The sequence below is a fragment of the Ananas comosus genome, linkage group 14, assembly GCF_001540865.1.
Source record: "Ananas comosus cultivar F153 linkage group 14, ASM154086v1, whole genome shotgun sequence".
In the NCBI taxonomy this organism is placed as follows: domain Eukaryota; kingdom Viridiplantae; phylum Streptophyta; class Magnoliopsida; order Poales; family Bromeliaceae; genus Ananas; species Ananas comosus.
The window spans coordinates 2,954,938-2,962,510 of NC_033634.1; positions in this window are offsets into that span (position 1 = coordinate 2,954,938).

The following is a 7,573-nucleotide window of genomic DNA, read 5'->3' on the forward strand; positions in this document are numbered from 1 at the left end:
GTCGGTCGAGCGGTCGGCGGAGGCGGAGTTGGAGTTTGCTTCCTGCTACGACGACGCGAGGTTGAGCTTCCGCCCGTCAAGCGGCTGCTGCACCGACATCACGTTCAAGATCGACGAGGACGGTGGCCTCATCCGCGAAGACGCAAATGCCGTCGCTGCGGTGCCCGGATTCGATCTCATTTCTCATCAATCTGCTGACAAGCACTGCTACTCTCCTCCTCCTCCTCCTCCTCCTTCTTTGAAGCTGATCAAGGGGTCGAGTGCGGCTGGCAGCCCTCTCGCCTCGTTCATCGCGAAGACGGCGCGCAACGTCGGGTACCCGCAGCACGTCGTCTCGATGCTGCTGTGGCTGAGCTTCAAGCGGAGGGTCCTCGAGGTGGCGGCTGCGCAGGTGCCGTCGAAGGCGGGGAGAGTGAATGTCCGGATGAGGAAGGCCGTTGGAGGAAGGATTGGTTTCGCGAGAGCGGCGGCGAAAGCCGAGGAGGAGCTGTGGGAGAGGAGGATCGTGATGGGGCGGCGGTGCCACATGCCGCGGCAGGACGATTCGCCGTACGGTGACGACGATGACTGGCCGGAGATAAGGAGTGATAAGAATTAGGGCTTGTTCAGATAAAAACTGAAGGATCTTCAATCTGCTGTCACGTCTCGGTTTTTTGTCTCTATAAGTCAAATATTCGGGGGAACCTCCCACTAAAATTTTACCATGTTTTTTCTTCTTTTTTTTGGTGAATGTAGGTTTTGGAATGAGTTTGGTCTCAAAATAAGTTCATCTTGCTTGCTTGTTCTCAAAAAAAGCTTTTATACATATTTAGTGGTTTGAATGGTTCTTGGGTTTAAGTTTTGGCGTGAATTTGGATTAAAATTGTGTGTTTTTGGACTAGAGTTTTTCGAATTCTCGATCCAAATTCAAATTTTATTTTTAGCATACAACCTGTAGTGTATTCAACATATTTTGTGGTGCATGGGGAGGGAATGGAGGGAGCTGTTAATTTTAAAAAAAAATAATGATTATTCACATTAATGGGAAAATCACCTATTTTAAAACTCTCCATAGTTTAGGAGGTCTCCATTGTACTCGGCAAAGCAAGTTGTTTTTCCCGAGCGAGTTATCAAAGTAGTCGGCATAGTAGGCTATATAGTCGCCGACTTTCAGCTCCTGTCAAACTTTTGTGACCTCGAACCAACCATGATATGTATGTCTAAGCCTTCCAGAGAAATTTTTTTCCTGCACCTTGTGTATCCGTATATCTCATAAACCACACCCTTTACAAAAAAAAAAGAAAAAAGAAAAACAAGATTTAGACACCTATGTTATGATAAAAGCGAAAAGATGTAGTTCGTCGGATGCGAAAATATTAAAAGAGATCCAAAAAAGAGAGAAAAAATAAAGCACACACCACTGGCCTACATCCACAGACGAAGACATAGCGAAAATTTCATTTTCATTATAATTAAAATAATGTACAAAATATGTCTCTCTTATAAAATCCTAATCCAAAATATACACTTATACTTCTTCTTATCGTCGCACCATACACTCATACTTCTTCTCATCTGTCGCACCAAAGAGTATATTTATAATAGTGGCTAGTGGCTAAATCTCAATAAGATTAGGCATGTAATATGAAACTATAATATAAAACTTAACTTAATGGAATAATCAAAACAGAATAGAGCTAGAAAATATTGCGGTTTTAGAATTCGAGACATATCTAGCAACCTATTACTAAAGTTTAATATGGTATTAATCGTGGTGGCCAAAAGTCTATATTAACATCGCTATGAAAATTTTTCATGTTTATTTTCATACATTACGATATATTTTCTATAACCTTATCAAATATATATATATATATATAGAGTGAGGCTACTATGCTATCGGAAGCATGGAGCCTTCCGTGCTTCCACCTCGTTTTCGATGTTGCGACTTTCGAATCGTCGATCGGCTCCGTTAAACTTGATCTAGAGTATTTGAAGTACCTAGAAAATAAATTTTATGATTTTACGATATCATTTGCCTAGTGAACGAAGGGGCTCAAAATCAACGGCTGAAAATAAAAATCTTACAAAAATGTAATAATATGACATTAAAATTTTAAATCAAAGATATTGATCTTGTTTTATATANTCTCCATCCAAATTCAAATTTTATTTTTAGCATACAACCTGTAGTGTATTCAACGTATTTTGTGGTGCATGGGGAGGGAATGGAGGGAGCTGTTAATTAATTAAAAAAAACTGATTATTCACATTAATGGGAAGATCACCTATTTTAAAACTCTCCATAGTCTAGGAGGTCTCCATTGTACTCGGCAAAGCAAGTTGTTTTTGGCGAGCGAGTTATCAAAGTAGTCGGCATAGTAGGCTATATAGTTGCCGACTTTCAGCTCCTGTCAAACTTTTGTGACCTCGAACCAGCCATGATATGTATGTCTAAGCCTTCCGGAGGAAATTTTTTCCTGCACCTTGTGTATCCGTATATCTCATAGACCACACCCTTTACAAAAAAAAAAAGAAAAAAGAAAAACAAGATTTAGACGCCTATGTTATGATAAAACCGAAAAGATGTTTTTAAAGTAAAGCATGCACCACTAGTCTACATCCACGGAGAGATTTTCATTATAATTAAAATAATATATAAATTATGCCTCTTTTGTAAAATTTCAATCCAAAATATATACTTATACTTCTTCTCATTTGTCGCACCATACACTCATACTTCTTCTCATCTGTCGCACCAAAGATTATTATTTATAATAGTGGCTAGTGGCTAAATCTCAAGAAGATTAGGCATAATATAAAACTATAATATAAAACTTATTTTAATGGGATAATTAAAACAGAATAGAGTTAAAAAATATTACGGTTCTAGAATTCGAGACATATCTAGCAACCTATCACTAAAGTTTAATATGGTATTAATCGTGGTGGCCAAAAGTCTATATTAACATCGCTATGAAAAACACCAACCGTCTCTAGAGCAAATAACAAAAGGCTTGGTGGTTGGTACCCGAGACCAAGTTCGAATCCTAGTTGATTCATATTTTCAGTTAAGTTTATTTCTAAATGAAATAAACAAAACGGGTAGCGTGCTACCTATCTCTTTCAAAAAAAAAAAAAAATATCGCCATGAAAAACTTTCATATTTATTTTCGTACATTACAATATATTTTCTGTAACCCTATACAAAAAAATATAAAAATACTTTTCTATATATTTTGATCAATCATATAAAAAAATATTGAATAAATTAGTTTTTAATTTTCAGGAAATTTTTGATTTCTTCTCAGATACATTGCCTCTAAACCGTTTCTCCGACAACTGGCACGTATCATTTGGAATCTTCCACGTCATCAAAGCATCACATCAAGTAACGTGGTGTCTTCTCGTTGGGTCATTGGATGACATGCCACGGGTCACGAAGGAGAAATTTATACTGTCACACTTGTACCATATCATCATTAATAATAACAAGCAAATTATATTTTTTTTTTTCAAATAAAAATATAATAAAAATATTTTTTTATAATCATATTGAAATATATATTTTTTTAAAAAAATATTTAATTAATTTCTTACGCTATGTTACTAATATACGGGTTGCATTCTAGAATTTTTTTTTGTCACAAACAAACGGCTCGCCCTTGTAGATATCCGTGCGTGCAACCCGTGCATATATTAAACCTAGCACCGAACCAATCATCACCGTCCAATACAATAATAGAATGCGGATTGATTATTGTTTGGACGGTGTCGATTGATCTAGTTGTTTGAATGAATCGTCATACTTGGGTGGTGCATGAATCCAAGGATACACCGTGTGCAGAGAAAATTTCACTTGAAGGTGTAGATTTGGTTTCAAGATGAAAACCATAATAAGCGAAGAATTTATACAAGCAAGATTCGTTAAATTTACTTATATTTAATTAGTAAATTAATAATTTGTGAAAGGGTCATATCATGATGGTAACGCTATTAATAGAAAATGGATATTGATGTGCTATAAAAAGAAAAATTCAATAAATCCGACTCTTCTCGAACAAATTTTAGCTGATACGTAAATATAATTTAACCTCATAAAAAAATATTAATATTATGTGCTTCTTTAGATTTAAAATGAATTTGTACGTGTATAGATCATGTCGAAAAGCAACGGCTTCATTATTAGATAAAAATATGCATAATTGACCCAAACTTGGATTATTTTGAATAATTACTAAACTTTTCAAAAATTTAATTCCACAACCCAATCTTTTGATGTATTTAATTTGAGTGATTTTGACTTAAAAATTTAAGCTAATTATATAAAGTATATTAGCTTAATCAGTAGGCATAAATAACACTTTCAAAATTTGAAATCAAAATACCATTTACTTATTTAAATTAAATAAATTAAGAAAACTATATTGTAAAATTAAAATTTTGAAAATGGTTGGACGATTGATCCAAAATAGTGAATTTTGAGCTTTTACAAGACTGGGCCGTCTTTTTTGATTTTACAGATTCGGTCCGAATTTTCAATAAATTGACCAAAATACCCTAATTACTTTCTCTCTCTCCTTTTTCTCTCTCCTCTTATTTTGTCTCGTTCATTTTTTTTTTTACTCACCGAAGAAAGCAGCGGAGGCGGAGGCAGAGGCAGCGACGAAAACAACCCGCCTCGCCTCTCACCCTCATGCTCTCGCCCTCGCCCTTGCCCTCGTCCGCGTACCCCCCACCCTCCTCGCCTCCGACCCCGCCGAGGCCGCACCGCGACTCTTGTTTTTTTTTTTCCTCTCCGACTCTTCTCCACCGTCTCCGACGACGACGCATCTTCGCTGACGCCGACGCCGATACCGTGAAGGTCGCTGTAGCGCTGCAACCTCTGAGCGGACGGTCCTTAGTGGCGTCGTCGCAGGCGCCATGATCGTTGGCAGAGAGGGGTGACAAAAAAAAATTATAGAAGAAGTAAGAAAAAAAAAATAAAGATAAAAAATTATAGAAAAAAAAAGATGAAGTTGAAATTGCACCGTTAAAAAATGTTGCACTATTATGGATATAAGTTGCACTACATAAGATATAAACTACAGCTTTAAGAAAAAAATTACACTCTTTGAAAGATATTTACACTATTTTTCTTCTTATTGTACTCTTTCAGATATAAACTGTCTCTATTAAGATAAAAGTTAAACTCTTTAAACGAAAATTATACTTTTTGAGAGATATTTATACTGTTTTTTCTTTTCTTGCACTCTTTGATATGTAAAATACATCCCTTTAAGAGATATTTATACTGTTTCTTTTCTTGTTATACTATTTTTTCTCTTGTTGAACTATTTCTTCTCTTATTACACTGTTTCTCCTTTTAAATGGTGCAATTTAAGATAAGAAACCGTATAACAAGATAAGAAATAGTGCAACAAGAGCAGAAATAGTGCAACAAGAAGCGAAACAGTATAAATATCTCTTAAAGGGCTGCAATTTACATCATAAAGAGTGCAACAAGACGAAAAACAGTGTAAATATCTCTCAAAGAGTACAACTTTCGTTTAGAGTATGTTTAGTTGTCCGTAAGTGATCGAAGCGAAAAAAGTCACTATTCAAAAAGTGACTTTTATAAAAGTCACTTTTGAGTTTAAGTGTTTTGTTTCAAAAAAGTAAAAGAAAAAAAAATATGGCTTTTATGATTTCTATTGTTTGGTTCTATATAAGAAAATAAAAAAAAAAAAAAATCTTAGATGTGTAGTGTTTTTTTTTTTTTTTTTTTTTTTTTTGTAGATGGTATGGAAGAAGATTTTTGAATGCGGTTCCTAAGTTACGTGGAGTAGGCGGCCCACTTTCAACGACTTCGGATTTTTTTTTTCCCGAAGTCAAAAAAGTGGATTTTAGTTATAATCCACTTCATGGGTTCACTTTTTAAAAGTCACTTACATATTTACTTTTATAATCCAAACAATCGAAATAATCTCACTTTTTCAAAACACCACTTTTATTGTTTCACTTACAGGCAACCAAACACGCCCTTAAGAAGTGTAACTTTCATCTTAATAGATACTCTTTACATCTGAAAAAGTGTAATAAGAGGAGAAAAAGTATAAAGATCTTTTAAAGAGTGTGATTTTTATTTAAAGAGTGTAATTTTTATCTTAGGAAATTTTATTTTAACGTGACAAAATTTTCTTGCAACGTGATAATATCTACATGCAACGCGATGAATTTTATATTTGACGTCGAANAAGAAATGTGATTGGCTTGTTATTGATGACGTGGTGCAAGTGTGACAGTGTAGAATTCCTCCATTGGATGACACGCCAAGCGTGAGTAACGAACGAGAAATTCTGTACTGTCACATTTGTACCACATTATCAATAATAAATTAATTATATTTTTTTTTAACAAAAATATAATAAAAATATTTTTTTATAATTATGATGCAATATATATTTTTTATAAAAAAAATATTTGATTGGCTTGTTACGTCGCGTCACTGATATACAGCTTTGCATTCTAAAATTTTTCGTCACGAACAAACCGCCTCGCCCTTGTAGATATCCGTGCGTACAACCCGTGCATATGTTCAACCTAACACCGAACCAATCATCACCGTCCAATGCAATAATAGGGTGCGGATTGATTATTGTTTGGACGGTGTTGATTGATCTAGTTGTTCGAATGAATCGTCATACTTGGGTGGTGCATGAATCCATGGATGCACCGTGTGCAGAGAAAATTTCACTTCAAGGTGTAAATTTCGTTTCAATATGAAAACCATTAAGCGAATTTATACAAGCAAAATTCGTTAAATTTACTTGTATTTAATTAGTAAATTAATAATTTGTGAAAGGGTCATATCATGGTGGTAACGCTATTAATAGAAAACGGATATTGATGTGCTATAAAAAGAAAAATTCAATAAATCCGACTCTTCTCGAACAAATTTTAGCTGATACGTAAATATAATTTAACCTCATAAAAAAAATATTAATATTATGTGCTTCTTTAGATTTAAAATGAATTTGTACGTGTATAGATCATGTCGAAAAGCAACGGCTTCATTATTAGATAAAAATATGCATAATTGACCCAAACTTGGATTATTTTGAATAATTACTAAACTTTTCAAAAATTTAATTCTACAACCCAATCTTTTGATGTATTTAATTTGAGTGATTTTGACTTAAAAATTTAAACTAATTATATAAAGTATATTAGCTTAATCAGTAGGCATAAATAACACTTTCAAAATTTGAAATCAAAATACCATTTACTTATTTAAATTAAATAAATTAAGAAAACTATATTGTAAAATTAAAATTTTGAAAATGGTTGGACGATTGATCCAAAATAGTCTCTAGTTCCGATAAGTGGAGTACGTTTTTGCCTAACTGTTGTCTACTAGTGTAGTGATCCGCGCGATGCAGCGAAAAAAATTATTTTAATAAAAATTTACAAATTAAATAAATAAATATGAATGTAAAGAAGAAAAAAAATATAACTATATTTGATTAGACTTAATAATATAAAAAACACATTAAAAAATATTTAAAATGGAATCACAACTCAACAAAAAATAATAAAAGAAACCAAAAAAAAA